Source organism: Oncorhynchus nerka, linkage group LG24 (assembly GCF_034236695.1).
Source record: "Oncorhynchus nerka isolate Pitt River linkage group LG24, Oner_Uvic_2.0, whole genome shotgun sequence".
Lineage (NCBI taxonomy): Eukaryota > Metazoa > Chordata > Actinopteri > Salmoniformes > Salmonidae > Oncorhynchus > Oncorhynchus nerka.
This window is the reverse complement of record NC_088419.1, coordinates 24,026,886-24,053,750: the sequence shown is the minus strand read 5'-3', so window position 1 is coordinate 24,053,750 and position 26,865 is coordinate 24,026,886. Positions and strand designations below refer to the sequence as shown.

The 26,865-nt window shown below is 43.6% G+C and overlaps 1 protein-coding gene across 1 annotated transcript in view; it reads left to right on the top strand.

The window, feature by feature from the left end:
- LOC115107702 (rho GTPase-activating protein 18-like) overlaps window positions 1-26,865 on the top strand; it is a 45,516-nt gene that overhangs the window by 1,382 nt on the left and 17,269 nt on the right. The gene's annotated exons all lie outside the window — the stretch shown is intronic.

Sequence of the window (26,865 nt, the reverse complement as noted above, 5' to 3'; positions counted from 1 at the left end):
TATTGCATATTGAACACATTTTTGTTCAGTATATATCATTTTTGTTCAGTATATATCATTTTTGTTACACAAACATAGTTTGTTCTGCAAATATTTAAATAACAATATCAAACCCCATGCAGAGGCTACAGAGGACATACACACACAAGCCTAAACCAAATTTTTTGTTGTTGCCCTTTTTCTCCCCAATTTCATGATATCCAATTGGTAGTTAGTCTTGTCTCATCGCTGCGTACTCGGGAGAGGCGAAGGTTGAGAGCTGTGCATCCTCCAAAACAAAACCCAACCAAGCCACACTGCTTCTTGACACAATGCCCACTTAACCCAGCTGCACCATGTGTCAGAGGAAACACCGTACACCTGGCAACCGTGTCAGTGTGCACTACACCTAACCCTAACCCAAGTGTGCAATGGGACAAGGACATCTGGCTGGCTGTGGCAGAGCCTGGACTCGAACCCAAGGTCTCTAGTGGCACAGGTACCACTGCCCCACTCGGGAGGCCCCCCTAACGCTAATTCTAACTAGAGGTCGACTGATTATGATTTTTCAACGCCGATACCGATTATGATTATTGGAGGGCCAAAAAAGCCGATACCGATTAATCGGCCGATTTAATAAAAAAATATTTATTTATTTGTAATAATGACAATTACAACAATACTGAATGAACACTTATTTTAACTTAATATAATACATCAATAAAAATCTATTTAGCCTCAAATAAATAATGAAACACGTTCAATTTGGTTTAAATAATGCAAAAACAAAGTGTTGGAGAAGTAAAAGTGCAATATGTGCCATATAAAAAAGCTAACGTTTGAGTTCCTTGATCAGAACATGAGAACATATGAAAGTTGGTGGTTCCTTTTAACATGAGACTTCAATATTCCAAGGTAAGAGGTTTTAGGTTGTAGTTAATATAGTATTTATAGGACTATTTCTCTCTATATCATTTGTATTTCATATAGCTTTGACTATTGGATGTTCTTATAGGCACTATAGTATTGCCAGTGTAACAGTATAGCTTCCGTCCCTCTCCTCACACCTACCTGGGCTCGAACCAGTAACACATCGACAACAGCCTCCCTCGAAGCAGCGTTACCCATCGCTCCACAAAAGCCACGGTCCTTGCAGAGCAAGGGGAATACCTACTCCAAGTCTCAGAGCGAGTGACATTTGAAACGCTATTAGCGCACACCTAGCTAACTAGCTAGCCATTTCACATCGGTTACACCAGCCATTAGGCTGATAGGCTTGAAGTCATAAACAGAGCTGTGCTTTCAAAGAGCTGCTGGCAAAACACATGAAAGTGCTGTTTGAATGAATGCTTACGAGCCTGCTGCTGCCTACCATCGCTCAGTCAGACTGCTCTATCAAATCATAGACTTAATTATAACATAATAACACACAGAAATACGAGCCTTTGGTCATTAATATGGTCGAATCCGGAAACTATCATTTCGAAAACAAAACGTTTATTCTTTCAGTGAAATACGGAACCGTTCGGTATTTTATCTAACGGGTGGCATCCCTAAGTCTAAATATTCTTGTTACATTGCACAACCTTCAATGTTATGTCATAATTACGTAAAATTCTGGCAAATTAGTTTGCAATGAGCCAGGCTGCCCAAACTGTTGCATATACCCTGACTCTGCGTGCAATGAACGCAAGAGAAATGACACAATTTCACCTGGTTAATATTGCCTGCTAACCTGGATTTATTTGAGCTAAATATGCAGGTTTAAAAATATATACTTCTGTGTATTGATTTTAAGAAAGGCACGGATGTTTATGGTTAGGTACATGTTGGAGCAACGACATTCCTTTTTCGCGAATGCGCACCGCATCGATTATATGCAACGCAGGACACGCTAGATAACTACACATGGTTGATGATATTACTAGTTTAAATAGTGATTATGATTGATTGATTGTTTTTTATAAGATAAATGTAATGCTAGATAGCCACTTACCTTGGCTTCTTACTGCATTCGCGTAACAGGCAGTCTCCTCGTGGAGTGCAATGTAAGGCAGGTGGTTAGAGCGTTGGACTAGTTAACCGTAAGGTTGCAAGATTGAATCCCCTAGCTGTCATTTTGCCCCTGAACAAGGCAGTTAACCCACCATTCCTAGGCCGTCATTGAAAATAATAATGTGTTCTTTAACTGACTTGCCTAGCTAAATAAAGGTGTAATAAAAAATAAACAAATTAAATACAAAAAAAAATACATTCAAAAAATCGGCCAAAACTGTGTCCAAAAATACAGATTTCCGATTGTTATGAAAACTTGAAATCGGCCCTAATTAATCGGCCATTCCGATTAATCGGCCGACCTCTAATATATACACACACACACACACACACACACACTACCGTTAAATAGTCTGGGGTCACTTAGAAATGTCCTTGTTTTCCATGAAAACACACATGAAATGAGTTGCAAAATGAACAGGAAATATAGTCAAGACGTTGACAAGGTTATAAATAATGATTTTTATTTGAAATAATAGTGTCCTTCAAACTTTGCTTTCGTCAAAGAATCCTCCATTTGCAGCAATGACAGCCTTGCAAACCTTTGGTATTCTAGTTGACAATTTGTTGAGGAAAGATGAGATTTCATCCCATGCTTCCTGAAGCACCTCCCACTAGTTGGATTGGCTTGATGGGCACTTCTTGCTCCCACAACAGCTCAATAGGGTTGAGACCTGGTGACTGTGCTGGTCACTCCATTATAGACAGAATATCAGCTGACTGCTTCTTCTCTAAATAGTTATTGCATAGTTTGGAGCTGTGCTTTGGGTCATTGTCCTGTTGTAGGAGGAAATTGGCTCCAATTAAGTGTCGTCCACAGGGTATGGCATGGCGTTGCAAAATGGAGTGATAAGTGTACAAATGGAGTGTACAAATCTCCCACTTTACCAGCACCCCCAGAGCATCACATTGCCTCCACCATGCTTGACAGATGGTGTCAAGCACTCCTCCAGCATCTTTTCATTTTTTCTGCATCTCCTGAATGTTCTTCTTTGTGATCCTCAAACTTACATTTGTCTGTCCATAACACTTTTTTCCAATCTGCCTCTGTCCAATGTCTGTGTTCTTTTGCCCATCTTAATATTTTCTTTGCAACTCTGCCTAGAAGGCCCGCATCCCGTAGTCACCTCTTCACTGTTGACGTTGAGACAGGTGTTTTGTGGGTACTATTAAATGAAGCTTGCCAGTTGAGGACATGTGAGGTGTCTGTTTCTCAAACTAGACACTCTAATGTACTTGTAATCAAACTCAGAAATGCTGATGCTCCAGATACTCAACTAGCCAAAGAAGGTCAGTTTTATTGCTTCTTTAATCAGTACAACAGTTTTCAGGTGTGCTAACATAATTGCAAAAGGGTTTTGTCGTTGACACAACATTCCAGTTCTGGCATAGGAACGGTCTGGTGTTTTTGTGTGACCTATTTGTTGATAACACATTCATCTCATTCGATACTCTGAGGGTTGACCATAATATTCCCAATACCCACTTTTTTAGAATCCTGCAAATTAGCAGCTTTGCCAAAAAAAAAAAATCCTTAATTTCCACTCGAGCCAACTAAGTGTCGTTGAGAGGTGCTTAGATCTTAACCCTTATCTGAAGGGCACAATCTCCAGATTATACGACATAATACAGAACATTAATCCGACTTCCATTGCAAATACAAAATCTGCATGGGAGCAAGACATACTGTAGGTGGCGAACTACAAGATTATATATGTCAACAAACTATTGAGTTTATCCACACATCATCATTTTGCATAAGGCATGGGCTTATTCAGTTTATACTTTTGCACCGTGTCCATCACTCAAATGACGGATTGGCAAAAATATACCCAAATGTTGACCCCAAGTGTTTGAGATGCCACTAGAGTCCAGTGACTGTGGGACACATGTTTTGTTTATGCCAATCTTTGAGTTGCCTCTGAGACCCCATTTTTTGAGGCATTCTCACATATGTGCTATACAACTGTTAGCCCCAACACGGTCACTGCCATTTTTGGGGTACTTCCCCTAGACCAGAATGTCCTCTTTCACTGGAAGTCTGCAAAAGCTTCCTCCTTAATGCTGTGGGTTAAGGAGGTGATGTCATCTCTGCCTCTGGAGAAGGTTAGATTCATTGTGCATGGGTCCCGACAAAAGTTTGACTTAACCTGGTCCCCATAAATAAACTCAGCAAAAAAAGAAACATCCCTTTTTCAGGACCCTGTCTTTCAAAGATAATTAGTAAAAATCCAAATAACTTCACAGATCTTAATTGTAAAGGGTTTAAACACTGTTTCCAATGCTTGTTCAATGAACCGTAAACAATTAATGAACATGCACCTGTGGACACTAACAGCTTACAGACGGTAGACAATTAAGATCACAGTTATGAAAACTTAGGACACTAAAGAGGCCTTTCTACTGACTCTGAAAAAGCGTAAACGTGCCTTAGGCATGCTGCAAGGAGGCCAGGGCAATAAATTGCAATGTCCGTACTGTGAGACGCCTAAGACAGAGCTACAGGGAGACAGGACGGACAGCTGATTGTCCTCGCAGTGGCAGACCATGTGTAACAACACCTGCACAGGATCGGTACATCCGAACATGACACCTGCGGGACAGGTACAGGATGGCAACAACAACAGCCTGGGTTACACCAGGAATGCACAATCTCTCCATCAGTGCTCAGACTGTCCGCAACAGGCTGAGAGAGGGTGGACTGAGGGCTTGTAGGCCTGTTGTAAGGCAGGTCCTCACCAGACATCACCGGCAACAATGTTGCCTATGGGCACAAACCCACCGTTGCTGGACCAGAAGGGACTGGCAAAAAGTGCTCTTCACTGACAATGTTTCGCGTTTTTTTCTCACCAGGGGTGATGGTTGGATTCGTCAAAGGAATGAGCGTTACATCGAGGCCTGCACTCTGGTCTGGGGCGGTGTGTCACAGCATTGTCGTGTCTTTGGCTATGCCGGATTAAGTGATATGACATGCTATTCTATAAAATAATTTATCCGTAATTAATATCACCTGATTGAGCTAATCATGTAAATGTAATTAACTAGAGAGGGGTACCACGAAAGGGTGAGCTGTTATCTTCCGAATAAAGTCTTAAAGACCTAGTAATATTTTACATCAATATCAGTCAATATTAATCGTCACCTTAATTCAGTCTCAACCAAGAATTTACAACTTTCAGATATCTTCACGAACCCTGGCTAACAAGTCAAATCAGCAATACAATATTGGGTTTAATTATTTATTTACTAAATACCTAACTAATCACACGGAATTACACATACACATAATTAATCATAACTTGATTACAAATTACGTCATAAAGGAAAATGTCCCTAGCGGGCGGAACAGATATGACAGCTTGTTACACAAAAGAAAAGGGGCTGGGTTTGAGTGAAAGAGCGGGAAGACTGAGGAACAAAGGGCGAAGCTGTGCTATCGTAAATACAGTATCTTATGTATTCTAAATTACCGCCCATTTGGAAAAGGAAAATGCAATAAATATTTACTCTGAGGTTGGTGGTAGATGGAAGGCCGTGTTGCCAAACCGAGTCCGTTGTCCTTTGAAGAATGTCTCTGGTGGTCAATTGAGTACGTTGTAGTAACGTCGTTGTGTGATAGACTGGATACTCTGTCTGTTCCTTCCTAACCCTCGTTTGCAGCTGCTGTTGCTAACTCAACGGCTAGGAGGTATCACTTCTGTAGTGAATAAGAATTCAAAGTTCATACCATTCGCAACCAAAGCTCGCGCTGATATTGGCTTCATTCTGTAGTTATTATCTGGACCATTCTGACATCGGCCCGTCGTCCTCACATCCTCGGAACGGGAGGTTATATTGTCGTCAAGGCTTTATATATAGGAAGGGAGAGGAGGGCGTGCTTGAAAAGTTTTATAGCCCATGTTCCTTCACAGGGGCGGGCCACTGATTGAGCAGAGCGCTATCTTATGAAAACCCAAATCTCACATTTTAGAAGCTAAAATCATATTTCATCCCATCACGAATAATGTCATTTTTCAAACATTTAAATTGAACAACAATTCTATGTGAATCCGATAACTCTGATGTGTAGACTTTACACTGTAGAGTTTATGTCATCTTATCATTGATGAGAATGTCTCAGATGACAACCAAACTGACATCATATTCATTAAGTACCACTGCATATGTTGAATTGGTCGGATTACCAGAATATAGTTCATTTCACCCCACCTTATGATGTTCCCAGAATCTCTATGTTAACCAAGGGGTTTGCAAATGTAACATCAGTAGGGTAGAGAGAGGAAAAAGGGGGGAAGAGGTATTTATGACTGTCATAAACCTAACCCCAGGCCAACGTCATGACAGCATCATCGGACTGAGCTTGTTGTTATTGCAGGCAATCTCAACGCTGTGCGTTACAGGGAAGACAGCCTCCTCCCTCATGTGGTACCCTTCCTGCAGGCTCATCCTGACATGACCCTCCAGCATGACAATGCCACCAGCCATACTGCTCGTCCTGTGCGTGATTTCCTGCAAGACAGGAATGGCAGTGTTCTGCCATGGCCAGCGAAGAGCCCGGATCCCAATCCCATTGAGCACGCCTGGGGCGTGTTGGATCGGAGGATGAGTGCTAGAGCCATTCCCCCCAGAAATGTGCCTTGGTGGAAGAGTGGGGTAACATCTCAGCAAGAACTGGCAAATCTGGTGCAGTCCATGAGGAGGAGATGCACTGCAGTACTTAATGCAGCTGGTAGCCATACCAGAGACTGTTACTTTTGATTTAGACCCCCCTTTGTTCAGGGACACATTATTCAATTTCTGTTAGCCATATGTCTGTGGAACTTGTTCATATAAATGTTCATACAAATATGTACACAAATATTTACACACAGTTTGCTGAAAATAAACACAGTTGACAGTGAGAGGACATTTCTTTTTTTGCTGAGTTTATGTGTGCCATTTAGAGGGTGAATGGGCTAGACAAAATATTTAAGGGGTGTCTTAATGTTTTGTACACTCAGTGTATGGTCCTCTAACTGATAAGATGCCAAGGCTAAATCTATGTCCTACACAGAATGGGGATAAAGTGAGCAGGAATAAATCTTAATTCAAGATTCTCCTACCAGAAATAAATCCCTTGTTATGAGTGACAGCCTTTCACTAAAACCACATATGCAGATTTAAAACCCATGCATTTTGACTTGTCTGAGAGCTCAGGAGAGATATCGATGTTATGATGGACTTGGTCATCAAACCAGCCGTCAGAGAGAGCCCCTGTCATGCTGCAGAGATAAAGCTGATCACCTTTACACCCCTCCTCACCCCCTCCTATGCCTGTGAAGATAAATGGCTTACTGTCCAGCATTACTCTTGCTTATATCCGTTTTGGTAATGCTGTCAGAGCAGATACATTTTTATTATAATTTAAAATTGTGCTTGCCAGTAGTTGGAGAGGGGCCAAATGAGGTTCCACTACACGCACCCATCTTCTGGATCTAATGTCCTGACAACATGTCAGATTTAGAGATGGTAAAAACCTACTCCGTGGGGGCTCTCCCCCTCTCTCAATGGTCTGGTGAATTCAGACAGAAACATATATTTTAGAGAGGTGAAGGGGACACGTGTACCCTAAAACATTCATAACATGTCGATGACATTGCTAAAGTAGACAAATACACTGAACAAAAATATAAATGCAACATGAAATAATGTCTTAGATTTTACTGAGTTACAGTTCATATACTGTAAGGAAATCAGTGAATTGAAATGAATTCATTAGGCCCTAATCTATGGATTTCACATGAGTGGGAATACAGATATGCATCTGTTGGTCACAGATACCTTAGATAGGGGCGTGAATAAGAAAACCAGTCAGTATTGTGTACAGATCCTTGCAACACAGGGTCATGCATTATCATGCTGAAACATGAGGCCAGGCATTATCATGCTGAAACATGAGGCCAGGCATTATCATGCTGAAACATGAGGCCAGGCATTATCATGCTGAAACATGAGGCGATGGAGCGGCAATGGGCCTCAGGATCTTGTCACGGTATCTCTGTCCATTCAAATTGCCATTTATAAAATGCAATTGTGTTTGTTGTCTGTAGCTTATGTCTTCCCATACCATAATCCCACCACCACCTTGGGGCGTTCTGTTCACAACGTTGACATCAGCAAACCGCTCCCCTACACGACCACATACATGTTGTCTGCCATCTGTCCGGTACAGTTGAAACCGGGATTCATCCGTGAAGAGCACACTTCTTCAGTGTGCCAGTGGCCATCGAAGGTGAGCATTTGCCCACTGAAGTCAGTTACGATGCCAAACTGCAGTCAGGACAAGACCCTGGTGATGACGAGCATGCATATGAGCTTCCCTGAGACTGTTTCTGGCAATTTGTGCAGAAATTATTTGGTTGTGCAAACCCACAGTTTCATCAGCTACCCGGGTGGCTGGTCTCGAACGATCCCGCAGGTGAAGAAGCCGGACGTGGAGGTCCTGGGCTGGCGTGGTTACACAAGGTCTGTGGTTGTGAGGCTGGTTGGAGGTACTGCCAAATTCTCTAAAATGATGTTGGAGGCGGCTTGTGGTAGAGAAATAAACATTAAATTCTCTGGCACGATGTCATAACAACAGCAGCACACCACTTGTAGTTCCTTTTTCCTTAGCTGAGTGGGTATCAGGGCCAATGAAGCACCAGGAACAGGCCATTTGTCCCATTAGTCCCTAACAGCTCTGGTGGAATTTCCTGCTGTCAGCATGACAATTACACGCTACCTCAGAACTTAAGACGTCTGTGGCATTATGTTGTGTGATAAAACTGCACATTTTAGAGTGGCCTTTTATTGTCCTCAGCACAAGGTGCACCTATGTAATGATCATGCTGTTTATTCAGCATCTTGATATGAGAGAAATAAGCGTTTTTTGCGCATGGAACATTTCTGGGATCTTTTATTTCAGCTCATGAAACATGGGACAAACACTTTACATGTTGCGTTTATATTTTTGTTCAGTGTAGTTGGTAGGAAGAAACTTTGCCATCATTATCATGTTGTTAAATTTACTTAATACATATGAAAATGTTTTTATTACTAAGCAAAGTTCATCAAAAATAGCTAGCAATGATAACTTTAGCTTTAAAAATCTGTTGGTCTCCCGTCAATATTAACTAGCTAGCTAACGTTTTACTGCATCTACAATCAATCTGGTTACATCACAATGATGACAAAAGGTAGAAATATATTGTATTTCCAAGCCACTTTAATACACTTTTGATGAAATTTTACTCCATGCCAATTGAGCAGAATGCTGTAGGGCATCAGTCCTAAAATAATGTTCAAAACAGTATTGTGACTAAAATTCCAAGCCATGAATACTACTTTTGATTTTGACCCCCCCTTTGTTCAAGGACACATTATTCAATTTCTGTTAGTCACATGTGAGTCGATCTTGTTCAGTTTATGTCTCAGTTGTTGAATCTTGTTATGTTCATACAAATATTTACAAATGCTACGTTTGCTGAAAATAAACGCAGTTGAGAGGACGTTTCTTTTTTTGCTGAATTTACAATGTGGAGAGCCTGTCTTACTTAGTGTAACTTTGTATAGTTTGGTAAGCAGTCATGTCTGTCTAGTGGCCATTTGTGCTGATAAGAATTTTTATTGAACTTTTTTTTCTGTTTTTGTTTCTATTACTTTTTGTTTCTGTTTTTGTTTCCTATTTAGCTTACTTTTATAGATGCCTTGGCGGGTGGGTGGTTTGGAGGGAGGGAGTGAGTGAAGGGTTGGAGGGAGGGAGGGAGGTGATGGATGGGAGAATGAGGGGTTGGGGTTGTACTGTTTTTGTTGTTATATCTGAAAATCTATAAATAAAGTAAAAAAATAAAACTTTAAGGCTACCCGATCTCTCAATGTCTCACTTCCAAAGCAATTTGAGCCACTACGTAGTTATACATGTTGTTATTTGGCAGAATGTTAATTTCTATGCTGCAGGGACCAATGGCCCTCCCTCTGCCACGGCAGGAGCAGTCAATGCTGCCTCTAAACCACTCGCCCCATTCATAGCCTCTGAAATAGTGATATAGGAGCATCTGAATCTCGATTGGCTTACACCCTCGTCTGATTGTCTTAAAGCTTGTGTAGTCACGTGTAACATTCTGTATACTCCCCTTGTCCTAAGGGTCAACAATGACCCGCCTTTACTAAACCCCTAAAATATAGCAGCTTGATTGAATTTTAAACCCCTAATCTATTTTGCATGAAGAAATAACCTGTCATTCATCACAAACTTTGTGAATATATTGGTTTTCCCTCTTCACAATGCAGAATGACTGCATTTAATCAGTGGACATCACTCATTTTATTACAACACACCTGGCATGATAGTTTTCTTTACTAAAGTACAGCTCATCACTAAGCTAAGGAACCTGGGACTAACACCTCCCTCTGCAACTGGATCCGGGACTTCCTGACGGGCCGCCCCAGGTGGTGAGGGTAGGTAGCAACACATCTGCTACGCTGATCCTCAACACTGGAGCTCCAGGGGTGCGTGCTCAGTCCCCCCCTGTACTCCCTGTTCACCCACGACTGCATGGCCAGGCACGACTCCATCACCATCATTAAGTTTGCAGACGACACAACAGTGGTAGGTTTGATCACCGACAACGACGAGACAGCCTACAGGGAGGTGGTCAGAGACCTGGCCGTGTGGTGCCAGAATTAACAACCTATCCCTCAACATAACCAAGACTAAGGAGATGATTGTGGACTACAGGAAAAAGAGCACCGAGCACACCCCCATTCTCATCGACGGGGCTGTAGTGAAGCAGGTTGAGAACTTCAGGTTCCTTGGTGTCCACATCAACAACAAACTAGAATGGTCCAAACACACCAAGACAGTCGTGAAGAGGGCACGAGAAAGCCTATTCCCCCTCAGGAAACTAAAAACATTTGGCATGGGTCCTGAGATCCTCAAAAGGTTCTACAGCTGCAGCATCGAGAGCATCCTGACTGGTTGCATCACTGCCTGGTTGCATCACTGCCTGGTACGGCAATTGCTCAGCCTCCGACCCCAAGGCACTTCAGAGGGTAGTGCGTACGGCCCAATACATCACAGGGGCAAAGCTGCCTGCCATCCAGGACCTCTACACCAGGCGTGTCAGAGGAAGGCCCTAAAAATGGTCAAAGACCCCAGCCACCCCAGTCATAGACTGTTCTTTCTACTACCGCATGGTAAGCGGTACCGGAGTGCCAAGTCTAGGACAAAAAGGCTTCTGAACAGTTTTTACCCCCAAGCCTGAACAGGTAACCTAATGGTTACCCGGACTATTTGCACTGTGTGCCCCCCAACCCCTCTTTTACGCTGCTGCTACTTTATCAGATATTTATAGTCACTTTAACTATACATTCATGTACATACTACCTCAATTGGCCCGACCAACCAGTGCTCCCGCACATTGGCTAACCGGGCTATCTGCATTGTGTCCCACCACCCGCCAACCCCTCTTTTTACGCTACTGCTACTCTCTGTTCATCATATATGCATAGTCACTTTAACCATATCTAGATGTACATACTACCTCAATAAGCCTGACTAACCGGTGTCTGTATATAGCCTTGCTACTGTTATTTTCAAATGTCTTTTTACTGTTGTTTTATTTCTTTACTTACCCCCCACACACACACATACATTCTTTTGCACTATTGGTTAGAGCCTGTAAGTAAGCATTTCACTGTAAGGTCTACACCTGTTGTATTTGGCGCACGTGACAAACTTTGATTTGATTTGGTTTATTATTATTATTATTATTGCTAAAGTACTGCATAGGTGTAAACATAATTGGTTTAGCAAGATATAGCACTTGTATAGCCTAAGAAAGTAGCAGAAATGTGCAGAATATAGTTTTGAATGCATTTTATTGAAGGGAAACAATAACAGTCTTGAACTTTTTTGGCAACATAGTGATATATTCTTATACTGTACAATGAGGAATTCAACTACAAAATACTAGTCTTCTCCTATTTTTTTAACCATTGCCCACACCCACAAGGTGTATAAACAACAACAATGAATAGGAATAAGATAATAGATACAAAAACATGAAGAACATAAATCAATCAACTCTAATTAGCACATGTTGGACAGTATGCAAGTGTGTGTGCATGGACTTTGCAGATGCATTTCTCACATGTTCAGCATATAGTATTTGTTTTACAGTCCTTCCTTGGGTGGCAAAATTGGCATCTCCTCCTCTTGCCTGCCCCAGCTCCAGCCTCAGTTGGATCAGGACAAGATTCAGCCCCCTGAACAGCTTTCACAAGCGCTGCAGAGGCTGCTTTGCAGAGAAGGCGCTCCCTTCTTTGAATGTGTGGGGTTACAAGTGTCTTTCTCAGCTGCTCCAGGAACACCCTCCTCTTGTTCCGTTTATCAGGCATCCAGGTAGGGTTGATCTTGTTCCATATCATGAAGGCATTGTATGAGGACACATCAATGATGTTGTGGAAGATGACCAGGGGCCAGCGGGCAGTCATCCTCCTGCAGCTGTAAGTTCCAATCACTTTGTCCAGGTTGTCCATGCCTCCTTTGTTGTGGTTGTAGTCCAGGATTATGGCTGGTTTCCTGTCCTCACGATCACTGATCTCAACCGTTTTGTGCAGTGTGGTCAGGAGGACCACATTCTTGTTCATCTTTGGAGGTAAGAAACTAGAGTGGTGGTGGGGGTGAAGGCAAACTTTGATGAGAAAGGCCCCTCTCCCCCTTGCGAGGAGTGCAGTGGGGAGCTCAGACTTGTTATTTCTAACTGCCAACCATGGTGATCTTCCTCTTCAGGAGCTGCTGGCTGAGTTCATAAGAGGTGAAGAAATTGTCAGACGTGACATTGTGCCCCCTCAGTCCATCTGTCACATCAAGCACAACCCGCATCCCCTGGTTCTTATCCGGGCCTCCACTGGTCGGCTTCCCTGTGTAGACTTGCATCTTCCAAGCATAGCTGAATTGTGTGTTACAGGCCACACATATCTTGATGCCATACTTTGCTGGCTTGCTGGGCATATACTGCCGGAAAGGACAGCAACCTTTTGACAAAAGAGATTACTATCAGTAATTAGTATCAGGGTCACAGAAAACAATCACATAAATCAATGATATTACAGCAATAGATAATAAAATGAACAGTGGAAATCCCTTATATTACAGATATGAAAATAAAAATGTACTTCTGAATGGAATCAGTTGCTCATCCACTGTTACTTCAGGCCCAGGGTTGTAGAGGTATGGCAGATGCTCCACCCACTTCTCCTACACCTCTCTTATGGCCACCAGTTTGTCTCTCACACGTCTTGCAGGTCTTGACTCACGGTTATCAAATTGTAGCATTCTTGAGAAAGTGTGAAAGACTTTCAGTGGCATCGTGGCATGGAAAATCGCCCTTCTACTCTTTGCATCCCAGAGACTACATGTAGCCTCACCTCGGGACCTATACTCACCCGCTAAGATTAACAGCCCTATGTAGGTGTCGTCCGTATGAAATGTTGTGCTGCCATCCTGCCCTGGTTATCATACGGTGACAAGGACCATGTTATTTTGCTGTTCTTTGGCAAAAATGTCTCTTTCAGCTTGGGGGATTTCTTCTTCATCTGAAGATGATGCATCATGCTCTGGGTTGTATTCTTCCCCATCTTCTTCTTCAGATACCTCCTCTACTAAATCATTGTTCTCTTGTTCCTCCTAGACATCTGAAAAAAAAATCAGATATACTACCTGTTGGGCACTGAAACATGCACTCATGGCTTCACCCAGGAGAGAAATGGGGGGACTGTTATCTGCAGCACTTTTTATAGCCTCTGCATTCCCCATTAGTAAACCATGCTTTCAAGAAATGTTTATTATATGAAATGTAGTTTATTTTGTCTGTGAAGTTGAGCCATGTGTGGGGTCATGGAGGGGAGATGCTGCACATGCACAATAAAGTTTTAGTGTTGTTCAATCAGTAGCACACAATCTCTGTGTGTGTGTGTGTGTGTGTGTGTGTGTGTGTGTGTGTGTGTGTAAATTATTTTATAACTGCCGGGTCAAAAATTACCCTAAGACAATCTTTGTACCCTGGTGGTGTACAGCTTTCATGGAAATATGAACAAAGGCGATGTTTAACTTTTTCTAATTTTGGGGTCACTCTAGGAAAAGTCATCACATTTCAAGGTGAAAAAATATAATTTAGGGGGTTTTCTCTGCTGTTAAACTTAGTGGCGGGTCATTTTTTACCCTTAATACAACACAAGGGTTATATTAGCATGTATTGATCTGAACTGATTTCAGAGCCCACTCATTTGAATGTAAAAGTCCTGCTAAATCAACTCTGATTGATCTCATACTTACAAATAACCCTCATAAATAGTCAACTAGTAGTGTTTTGATATGGACCTCGGTGATCACTGTCCCATAGTCTATGTCAGAAACACAAGATGTCTAAAACTAAACCACGCCTTGTTATTAAAATAAACATTTCCATGCGCAAGGGTTCTTACATGACCTTTACCATTCAGGTTTCTTGGTGTTAATGACAGTCCGGACGTGGAACTTGCCCTTTAATTAACAATTCTCTAGTATGTTTATCTCTGTACCTCTATGAAGAGATTAAGAATTAAAGATAGGGCCAACCCTTGGTCCACGCCTGAACTTGCCGAGTTAATTCAGCTAAGGAAGAAAGCTTGGTCTGAAACAAGACACACTGGTAGCTCTGCTAACTGGCTCACCTTCAGACAACTTTAGCTCCCATAAAATGGACTAAATCAATCTTTTTCATTAATTCTATTCCTGACCCTTGTGACTATTCAGCTATGTTTTGGAAGGCTAATAAATTGCTAAAAAGAAGCAGGCACACCTCTCTGCCCAATGAGGTTCTAATTAACTCCAATACTATAACAGACAAAACTGAAATAACCGACGCGTTTAACCAACATTTTATTGCAGCGGGCCATTTATTTGAAAGGAGAAATAGCAGTAATAAGGACAACTCTGAAAAGACTGTTCATGAAACAAGCTCATCTCTGATACACCCCTGTTTAATCACAGACTTGCCTGCTACTGTAAATGGTAACCCACTGTTCTATTTTCTTCAAGTCACAACTAGGGAAGTTCTGGATGCGCTCTTAATTATTGATGTAAAGAAATCATCTTGGGCAGAAATGCTTGACCGGTGTCTTCTACGGCTTCCTGCACCTCTGATTGTGGAGCCTTTGACACATTTTGTATCTATCCATTCTCTTGGGTATTATTCCTAAGGTGTGGAAGGTGGCCCATGTTCTCCCGCTCCACAAAGGTGTTGAGCCCTGCGATCTTAATAATTATGGCCCAATTTCAAAACGTTCATGTCTAGCGCAAATATTAGAACTCTTGATACGTTCTCAACTGCGGCCCTTTTTTAGATGGAAGATGTATTCTGAATTCTCACCAGTCAGGCTTTAGGCCAGGACACCAATGTCATAGTTATTAATAAATTACATAGTTAACACACTACACAGGAAACAGCACTGCTCTGCCCTCTGATTCAGAGGGGTTGGGTTAAATGTGGAAGACACATTTCAGTTGAATACATTCAGATGGACAACTGACTTGGTATCCCCCTTTCCCTTTATATTGATATGTGTAAAACATTCAATACAGTTGATCATGCACTGTTGCTACGGAGACTATCCAACATTTTTCAAGACCAAGCGGCCTGCGGCTGGTTAAAGAAATTACCTGCATGACAGAAGTCAACGTACAGTATATCTGCTGATGGCGTTCTCTTAAAGGTCCCAAACAGTCATTCTGATTACCACGTAAAATAGCCTTTTGAGTGACTAAAATATCTCCCATAATATTTCATGGGGATAGAAATGCATTTTTTTTAATGGCTAACTACCAGGAAGTTTGGAAAGATGGACATTCATCAGCTTGATTTGACTGACAACTCTTTGAAACGCCTATGTCAAGTAACTTGGATGCAGTGTTGCAGCAAAATAATTTCAAGTAAATTTGGTAATGCACAAATCAAATCAAATTTTATTGGTCACATACACGTGGTTAGCAGATGTTAATGCGAGTGTAGCGAAATGCTTGTGCTTCTAGTTCTGACCATGCAGTAATATCTAACAAGTAATCTAACAATTTCACAACAACTACCTTAAAGGAATGAATAAGAATATGTACATACAAATATATGAATGAGCGATGGCCGAACGGCATAGGCAAGATGGTATAGAGTACAGTATATACATATGAGATGAGTAATGAAGGGTATGTAAACATTATATAAAGTGGCATTGTTTAAAGTGACTAGTGATACATTTATTACATCCAATTTGTAATTATTAAAGTGGCTAGAGATTTGAGTCAGTATGTTGGAAGCAGCCACTCAATGTTAGTGATGGCTGTTCAACAGTCTGATGGCCTTGAGATAGAAGCTGTTTTTCAGTCTCTCGGTCCCAGATGGACCTGTACTGACCTCGCAGGCAGTGGCTAGGGTGGTTGTTGTCCTTGATGATCTTTTTGGCCTTCCTGTGACATCGGGTTGTGTAGGTGTCCTGGAGGGCAGGTAGTTTGCCCCCGGTGATGCGTTGTGCAGCCCTCACTACACTCTGGAGAGGCTTACGGTTGTGGGCGGAGCAGTTGCCGTATCAGGCGGTGATACAGTCCAACAGGATGCTCTCGATTGTGCATCTGTAACAGTTTGTGAATGTTTTTGGTGACAGGCCAAATTTCATCAGCCTCCTGAGGTTGAAGAGGCACTGTTTCGCCTTCACCATGCTGTCTGTGTGGGTGGACCATTTCAGTTTGTCTGTGATGTGTATGCCGAGGAACTTAACTTTTCACCTTTTCCACTACTGTCCCGTCGATGTGGATAGGGGGGTGCTCCCTCTGCTGTTTCCTGAAGTCCACGATCATCTCCTTTTGTTGACGTTGAGTGCGAGGTTATTTTCCTGACACCACACTCCGAGGGCCCTCACCTCCTCCCTGAAGGTCGTCTAGTCGTTTGTAATGAATTTCCTCCTCCTCCTCCGAAGAGGAGAGGCGAAACGGATCTGAGGACCAATATGCGTCGTGGTAAGTGTCCATGGTTCTTTTTAATGCGTTAAGGTACACATGAACAACTGACTACAAAAAACAAGAAATGTGAAAACTCAAAACAGTCCTATCTGGTGCAAACACAGAGACAGGAACAATCACCCACAAACACACAGTGAAACCCAGGCTACCTAAGTATGATTCTCAATCAGAGACAACTAATGACACCTGCCTCTGATTGAGAACCATACTAGGCCGAAACATAGAAATACTCAAATCATAGAAAAACAAATAGACTGCCCACCCAACTCACGCCCTGACCATACTAACTAATTACAAAACACAGGAAATAAAGGTCAGAACGTGACAGTACCCCCCCCCCCAAAGGTGCGGACTCCGGCCGCAAAACCTTGACCTATATATAGGGGAGGGTCTGGGTGGGCGTCTGTCCGCAGTGGCGGTTCTGGCGCGGGACGCGGACCCCACTTCACCATTGTCTTAGTCCGCCTTATTGTCCGCCTTCGTGGCTTTCTCACCATGGCAACCCCTCTCAATGACCCCACTGGACAGAGGGGCAGGGGCTCGGGACAGAGGGGCAGGGGCTCGGGACAGAGGGGCAGGGGCTCTGGGCTGAGGGGCTCTGGCGCCTCTGGGCTGAGGGGCTCTGGCGCCTCAGACTCCGGCAGCGGCGCCGGACAGGCGGGACGCTCCGGCAGCGGCGCCGGACAGGCGGGACGCTCCGGCAGCGGCGCCGGACAGGCGGGACCACCTGCAGGGAGGAGACAGAGAGACAGCCTGGTGCGTGGGGCTGCCACAGGAACCACCAGGCTGGGGAGACCTTCAGGAGGCTTGGTGTTAGGAGGAGCCTGAAGGACCGGGCTGTGGGGGAGCACTGGAGCTCTGGTGCGCAACCTTGGCACCACTTCCCCAGGCTGGACAACTACTCTAGCCCGGACCCTCCAGAGTGCAGGCACAGGTTGAACCGGGCTGTGGGTAAGCAAGGGAGATCTAGTGCTTACTACACGCACCTCTCCCTTTGGCTCCACTCCCACATTTGCCCGGCACGAGCGGAGCGCAGGCAGAGGACGCACTGCACCCTCCCAGCGCCCCGGAGACACAGCACGCAGAGCCGGCGCAGGATAACCTGGACCAAAACTGCGTACCGGCGACCAGACCCGCTGAGCAGGCACCATACGCCCTGGCTCAATGCCCACACTCGCATGGCACTTTCGGGGGGCTGCCCTATAGCGCACCGGGCTATGGGCACGCACTGGCGACACCGTGCGCTTAACCGCATAACACGGTGCCTGACCAGTAATGCGCTGCTTATCATAAGCACGAGGAGTGAGCTCAGGTCTGCTACCTGGCTTAGTACCACACCTCGTGTGCCCCCCCCAAAAATTTTTTTGGGGCTGCCTCTCGTACCTGTCGCACTGCCGTGCTGGCTCCTCATATTGCCGCCGCTCAGCTTTCGCTGCCTCCAGCTCTGCTTTGGGGCGGCGATTTTCCCCAGCCTGTGCCCAGGGTCCCTCTCTGTTCAGTATCTGCTCCCATGTCCAGGAGTCCTGTGATGCTGGCCGCTGTTGTTGCTGCTGCTGTCGTCGCTGCTGTTTACCACGCCGCTTGGTCCGAGTTGGTTGTTGGGTGATTCTGTAATGAATTTCCTCCTCCGAAGAGGAGAGGCGAAACGGATCTGAGGACCAATATGCGTCGTGGTAAGTGTCCATGGTTCTTTTTAATGCGTTAAGGTACACATGAACAACTGACTACAAAAAACAAGAAATGTGAAAACTCAAAACAGTCCTATCTGGTGCAAACACAGAAACAGGAACAATCACCCACAAACACACAGTGAAACCCAGGCTACCTAAGTATGATTCTCAATCAGAGACAACTAATGACACCTGCCTCTGATTGAGAACCATACTAGGCCGAAACATAGAAATACTCAAATCATAGAAAAACAAATAGACTGCCCACCCAACTCACGCCCTGACCATACTAACTAATTACAAAACACAGGAAATAAAGGTCAGAACGTGACATCGTTGTTGGTAATTAAGCCTACCACTGTAGTGTCGTCTGCAAACTTGATGATTGAGTCCTTTAAAACCCACATTGATAAACTGACTAAAAAGTTGAGAGTAAAGATTGGTTTTCTGTATAGAAATAAATCCTGTCTCCCTTTTGAAAACAGGAGGAAGATTTTTCAAGCGACACTTCTCCGAGTAATTGACTATCGCGATTTTATCACTAGTGATCATTTCTGTATGCATCATTGTCTCTTATATAGTTTTGTTGGCTGGGAGTCTCTGACTACCAGAAGGGCCCAACATTGACTATTATTCGTATATAAAGCATTTCTCCAGAATATCCCATACTACCTCACCTCACTTCTAAATTGGTAATTATAAGACTCAAGACTGGTTGGTACTAGAGGTTCCACAGGTCTCCTCTGAGTTAGGGAAGACTGCTTTCAGTTACTCTGCCCTTCAGTCCTGGAATGTCCGACTTGCCTGACTTGTTTGTCCCATGTGCCAGTTCAGTTTGTCTTGCATCTGTGCTTCTGCATGGGAAAAGACAAAAGGACGCAAGGGGTGGCAGGTAGCCTAGTGGTTAGAGCGTTGGGCCAGTAACCGAAAGGTTGCTGGATCGAATCCCCGAACTGACAAGGTAAAAATCTGTCGTTCTGCCCCTGAACAAGGCAGGTAACCCACTGTTCCCCAGTAGGCTGTCATTGTAAATAAGAATTTGTTCTTAACTGACGTGCCTGGTTAAATAAAAAGTTGTGGTCAATTAATGTTGTTCAGTTTGTTGGAATAATAGCCTACAATTAAAAGTTCAACAAGAGACATCAGGTTACTGAGTCATTCTGGTCAGTCTGAACTGTCCCCATTTACGCAGCTGAATGTTAACTTTTCAGTGGCACCGACTGGTGAGACCGATGCTTCGGGAGAGCGGTCAAATGTGCTACCAAGGGAGAGGTCCTGGGTTTCGAGCCTTGTGGGAGCTGAATCAGGAGGAAGTGGTCGTCGCTAAGCAAGCAGTGTGATGTCCTTTACATATATATATTTTCTTACTGTATACATGTTCTGTGGATGATGCATGAATCAACAATTGATCAAGTCCTTTGGAATTATTTACATAATGTGGTTGGTCAGGTTATTATACCAAATCAAAGCCAGTATTATGTTAGCTGATAACTCCAATTGGAGTTTCTAACGTTCAAAACAGCAGGGTTAGTGGGTTCAAGTCAAGTGCCAATGAACAGCCTGTGTTATGATTATTTCTTCCAATCAGGTGAGCATCTGAGTTTAATATGAATGAGATATAATATTAACTCAGGGACCACCTGTCTTAAAATACCTCCAGCAATGTAAACATGAGTCAGTGCACCGAATCAACATGGGTTATCATCATCACACCTGAAACCCCACCTCTTTCAGGAATACCTAGGATAGGATAAAGTAATCCTTCTCACCCCCCTTACTAGATTTAGATGCACTATTGTAAAGTGGCTGTTCCACTGGATGTCTTAAGGTGAACGCACCAATTTGTAAGTCGCTCTGGATAAGAGCGTCTGCTAAATGACTTAAATGTAAATGTAAATAGTGTTATTGCCGATGTTTGTGGTTTTATCGTTTTTACATTGACACAGCAGCACTCTCTTTACCTTTCCTGTTGTTCCCTGAGGTTGGAGATTAGTAAAGATTATTCTTACTTGTGTCTCTTTTTACATCCTTTAAAGGGGAAATCTGCAGATCAACAACAAACAAAGCAGCCGCCCCACCACCTTTTTGGGTACACTGCTTAGGGATGGGTCTGGAGGAATGTAACTTCTCTAAGATTCATAGACGGGGCTATGGATGCAAGGACTGACCATACATGAAATCAAAATGATAGTTTTATCTAGGGTTGCACATTTTGGGATATATTCAGAGGTGGAAACTTTCCGTGGGAATTAACGGGAACATATGGGAATTAACGGAAATATATGCAAATGAATATTACTACCATTTAAATGTAGATGTTTGTTGCATTGGATAAATTTACCATATCATATGGAGACAGAAACATAAACCATTTACCTCATCATAAGTAGACATACTTGCAAATGATTAAATCCTTACAATATAAATAAATACAATAATTTTAGTTACGAATTTAACTTTAACGCTTCACGTGGGATTATTTCACTGAACAACAAAAGAAAGGGAATATTGAATGATCCCCAATGATCCATCGCATCTCCCAATCTGTAAAATGATAGTCTAGAAACTAAAGCTTTGGTTGTCTGAGGCCTCATCTTCACTGTCACTTTTCAACCTTGTTAAGAATGGCTCATTGTCAGACCCAAATGACCCTTGTATTGGTCAGCCTGTTGCCTGCTTTGGTGTGTGTTCCCAAACAAAGACCAGCTCTGAGGCGGCTGATGTTGGTAGGATTTGGAGGATGATGGAGGCAACAGGGGAAAGAGACTCAGATCCACAAAGTCCCTTCCATCAGGTGGCTGATGATATATGTTGGCACGACTGCCATATTGCATCTACATCCCAAAGCCCTTGCTTGGAAGTGTACATCACCAGACTGCCAAGAACCTTGCCCTCATCCAGGCCAATGTGGCGAGACACGATAATGATGACACCATAGGCCTTGTTGATCTCTGCACCAGACAGGATGCTCTTGCCAGCATACTTGGGGTCCAACATGTACGCTGCGGCGTGTATGGGCTTCAGGCAGAAGTCTTCATGCTTTTTGATGTAATTCAGAACTGCAGTTTTCTCTGTTTGGAGCAACAGTGAAGTGGGAAGGGCAGTACAGATGTATTCTCTTACATCTGCAAGCAGAGTCTGAACATCAGACAGGATAGCATTGTCTCCCTCAATCCGTGCAATGGATACTGCTATAGGTTTAAGGAGTTTCAGGCTGCTTTACCACTCTCTCCCAAAATACATCATCCAGGAGGATCCTATTGGAGACTTCTTCCCCTCCAGGAGGCTGTTAAACATGATGACAACACCACCACAATGGGTGTTGCTAGGCAGCTTCAATGTGGTGCTCTTATTCTTCTCACTTTGCTTGGTGAGGTAGATTGCTGCTAAAACGTGATGACCCTTCACATACCTAACCATTTGCTTGGCGCTCTTGTAGAGTATCCATTGTTTTCAGTGCCATGATGTACTTGAGGAACAGATTCAATGCATGAGCAGCACAGACAATGGGTGTGATGTGAGGGTAGGACACCTCCACTTTAGACCAATACCGTTCTGTGTTCCAAGGCTCATCTGCAGTGTAGAGACGGGTGTTTCTGTTGTCCCCTGTGTCTGTGCTCTGAGATGATACTGAGATGATGTCGTTAATTATTCCTTGCCCACAAACATTTGACCACCCATCAGAGATGATTGCAAAACTTTCTGCTTTCTCTATGATTTGCTTGACATTCACTTCAACTCTGTTGAACTCTGCATCCAGCAAATGAGTAGATAAAGCATGTCTAATTGGAGGGGTGTATGCTGGGCGAGGGAACATTCAGAAATCTCTTCCAATACACATTGCCTCTGAGCATCAGAGGTGAAGCAGTTGCATACACAGCAAGACATTCATCAGCATTTCTCTGACTACGTTCCTCCATTGAGTCAAAAAAACTTCTGATTCCAGGAGGACCGTGAGCTGTTGCTATCGATAAGGTGCCTTATTCATCATTTTCACCTCAAATAAAAGTAGAGGGACTTTTGTCAGAGGTTGTTGTTGTGAGCGCTGAGGGAACTTTATGCACTTGGCCAGATGATTCTGCATCTTTGTTGCATTCGTCACATATGATTTTGCACAGTATTTGCAAATGTACACAGCTTTTCCTTCTACATTAGCTTCAGTGAAATGTCTCCACACATCAGATAGTGCCAAATAGTGCAAAAAATGACCAGAAAGCATGTAGTCCTTGGCACACACAGTACAGTAGTGTGGGCTCAATAGCATCTCATTAGTGTGCAACATCTTGAGAATCAGCTGTACATGGGATGGAAGAATACACTGTGCATGCAGAGGGTTGCAATTCCATTGAATTGGGTTTAACCAAAATATGCCACAAGACCTACAATTGCCTTATGTGTATCCCACAAAAAAAGGTTCACTGTTATAAGCTAACTTTTTTGATGAATTTAAGCAAAATTCCCCAAATTCCCGGGCTTAACTTCCCATGGAAAAATTCCGGAAATTTACGCGGAACGTATCCGACCCTTTGAAACCCTAGTTTTAACCATGTTTTGAAGGTGTACAGTGTTTGTTTACAATTTACAAACAATGGAGTAAAACAACATATTTTATATTTGAGGAATACAAAGAAATACAATCAAGCAATTATTTTTACACAAAAGAACATAGAGTATCTGAAAACACAACCTCCCAGAACCCATCACTGGGGGCTTTCCCATGCAGTCTGTCCAGTTCAGCTTTGCCTCAATTCCTTGGCACTGTTTCCATGGTGCATCCATTCACTAGGTACTACAGTATTTGCCCCCACATGTTATCAGTAGTAAACCCAGCCAATTCTCCAGTCTTCTGGAAATGAGATGTCCTCTGAGAGTGTACACTACAGAAGAGTGGAGGGCCAGACAGATAGAACCCCAGCAGTAACATTCCATGTCTCTGTTGGGGTTGTCACAGTAACCAACAGGCATAGGCCCTTGTATTAACAGTAGTGGATGTTTGAAATGTGTATTATGAGTTAAGTGAAACTTGATTGCTAGTGCATGTGATTGATAGTACTGTAATTCCCTGTTTACATGCTAAAGCATGCATTTTCTGTCACTACGTAGAAATACTTTTTTACCACACAGTCTCAGATTTAGTAAGCCTCGGAGGGGACAGTATACCTGTGTGCCCCTAATCTGACCTGTACTGTCAGATCTTCTGTATGACTGTTTTACTATGGCTCCTCGGATTTGTGTCTGTAAGCAAAATGACAAGGCAAAACACTAGAGAAAGACTAAATTGTTTCCCCTTTTGTCCTTGTGCACTGGCAGTTTGTCAATCTTGGAGCCAGCAAAATAGCTGACCTTTCAATGGAATGTGGCAGGCTGTGGGATAACATTGGTGCTGTTTGCATTGTTGGTATACTTGGTTTCCTTCCTGGTCATCTTGAGTGGCTGTGTTCAAACCTTGCATCATTTCTCTTAATGGGGGAGATATTTCTGTCTTGGGATGGATTACCTACTAACAGTGAAACACTTTCCTCTTTCTCGTTGCATTTTCTGGTGGTTGTTGTGTTTATTAAAATGCCCCTCTAAACCAAATATGTGTTCTGTGTTTTGGGTTGTTCCCCATAAAAGGTAATTACACGGCTGAACATTTGAATAAAAAAACATTACAGCACTTATTCTTTTAAAATTGAAACATGGTGGAAATATCAAAGAAAGCTAGAAAGAAAATAGACAGAGCAATTGCTTTGTGAGAGCATTTCCCCAACACTCTGAATATCAGATTTGTGCAGGTACTGTATGTTATTTATCCAGGGCCAGAAATGTCAGGTATTACTGATATCCTGTCCTGTGGCTAGGAGGGAGCTGATACTCATTTGACCACCTCCACAGACCTTTAGGTGAGACCTAACAGCCTTTAAGGCCTGCAGCTCATTTGTCTTCTGTCCTGTTTATGACAATTCACTGCAAGAAAGACTGTATACCTCACAGCCGTGAAGAACACTAAGATGGAATTATCTTGGCTAATTTGTATTGAATTGAGGTCATCACATATTTCTCATTGCATGCTGACACCTTGGTAGTGTAAAACAAACCTTACTGCTGACTGCTGCATTTAAGCCAAGGTGTAGCCTGGCATGACCCAGATTGACTGTGTTTAGTATCGAGTGTATAAAGCAGTAGCAGTCATTAAGGAATGTAAAACTGCTGAGGGTTGATAAAACGCCACTCTAGGCGTCCCTTTAAGTGCAACCACCAGAGATGATAGGGGGAGGGGAGGTTAGCCGCTCTCTGATGCCCATCAGGAGTCCTCTTCAGTGTTTCCCCTAGGATTTTTTCAGCAGAGGTGGCAAAGTACTCCATTTTTTTTGCTTCCAGCCTATAGACAGAGACTAAAACAGGAAGCTCCCGCGCTCAGGTCTGTTCAACGCTGGTCTGACCAATCTGATTCCACGCTTCAAGACTGCTTCGATCACGTGGATTGGGATATGTTCCGCATTGCGTCCAACAACAACATTGACGAATAAGCTGATTCGGTGAGCGAGTTTATTAAAAAGTGCATCGGCGATGTCGTACCCACAGCGTCTATTAAAACATTCCCAAACCAGAAACCGTGGATTGATGGCAGCATTCGCGCGAAACTGAAAGCGTGAACAACTGATTTTAACCAGGGCAAGGTGACCTGAAACATGTCAATCAAACAAGCTAAGCGTCAGTATAGAGACAAAGTAGAGTTGCAATTCAACGGCTCAGACACAAGAGGTATGTGGCAGGGTCTACAGTCAATCACGGATTACAAAAAGAAAACCAGCCCCGTCGCAGACCAGGATGTCTTGCTCCCAGACAGACTAAATAACTTCTTTGCTCGCTTTGAAAACAATACTGTGCCACTGACACGGCCCGCTACCAAAACTTTTGGACACTCCTTCACTGCAGCCGACGTGAGTAAAACATTTAAACGTGTTAACCCTCGCAGGGCTGCAGGCCCAGACGGCATCCCCAGCCGCGTCCTCAGAGCATGCGCAGACCAGCTGGCTGGCGTGTTTACGGACATATTCAATCAATCCTCATCCCAGTCTGCTGTTCCCACATGCTTCAAGAGGACTACCATTGTTCCTGTTCCCAAGAAAGCTAAGGTAAGATAACTAAGTTAAACGACTTCCGCCCCGTAGCACTAACTTCCGTCATCATGAAGTGCTTTGAGAGACTAGTCAAGGACCATATCACCTCTACCCTACCTGACACCCTAGACCCACTCCAATTTGCTTACCGCCCCAATAGGTCCACAGATGACGCAATCGCAACCACACTGCACACTGCCCTAACCCATCTGGACAAGAGGAATACCTATGTGAGAATGCTGTTCATCGACTACAGCTCAGCATTTAACACCATAGTACCCTCCAAACTTGTCATCAAGCTCGAGACCCTGGGTCTCGACCCCGCCCTGTGCAACTGGGTACTGGACTTCCTGACGGGCCACCCCCAGGTGGTGAGGGTAGGTAACAACATCTCCACCCCGCTGATCCTCAACACTGGGGCCTCACAAGGGTGCGTTCTGAGCCCTCTCCTGTACTCCCTGTTCATCCACGACTGTGTGGCCATGCACGCCTCCAACTCAATCATCAAGTTTGCGGACGACACTACTTGATTACCAACAACGACGAGATGGCCTACAGGGAGGAGGTGAGGGCCCTCGGGAGTGTGGTGTCAGGAAAATAACCTCACACTCAACGTCAACAAAACAAAGGAGATGATCGTGGACTTCAGGAAACAGCAGAGGTAGCACCCCCCTATCCACATCGACGGGACAGTAGTGGAGAGGGTAGTAAGTTTTAAGTTACCAAACTGAATTGGTCCACCCACACAGACAGCGTTGTGAAGAAGGCGCAGCAGCGCCTCTTCAACCTCAGGAGGCTGAAGAAATTCGGCTTGTCTCCAAGAGCACTCGCAAAGTTCTACAGATGCACAATCGAGAGCATCCTGGCGGGCTGTATCACCTTAAAGATGGAATCCGCATTAGTGCAAATTAGCGCCACTGTCTGCCCCACGGTCGTTGTTATTTAAAAAAATATATAGATATATATGAAATAAAACTACATGCAGTTC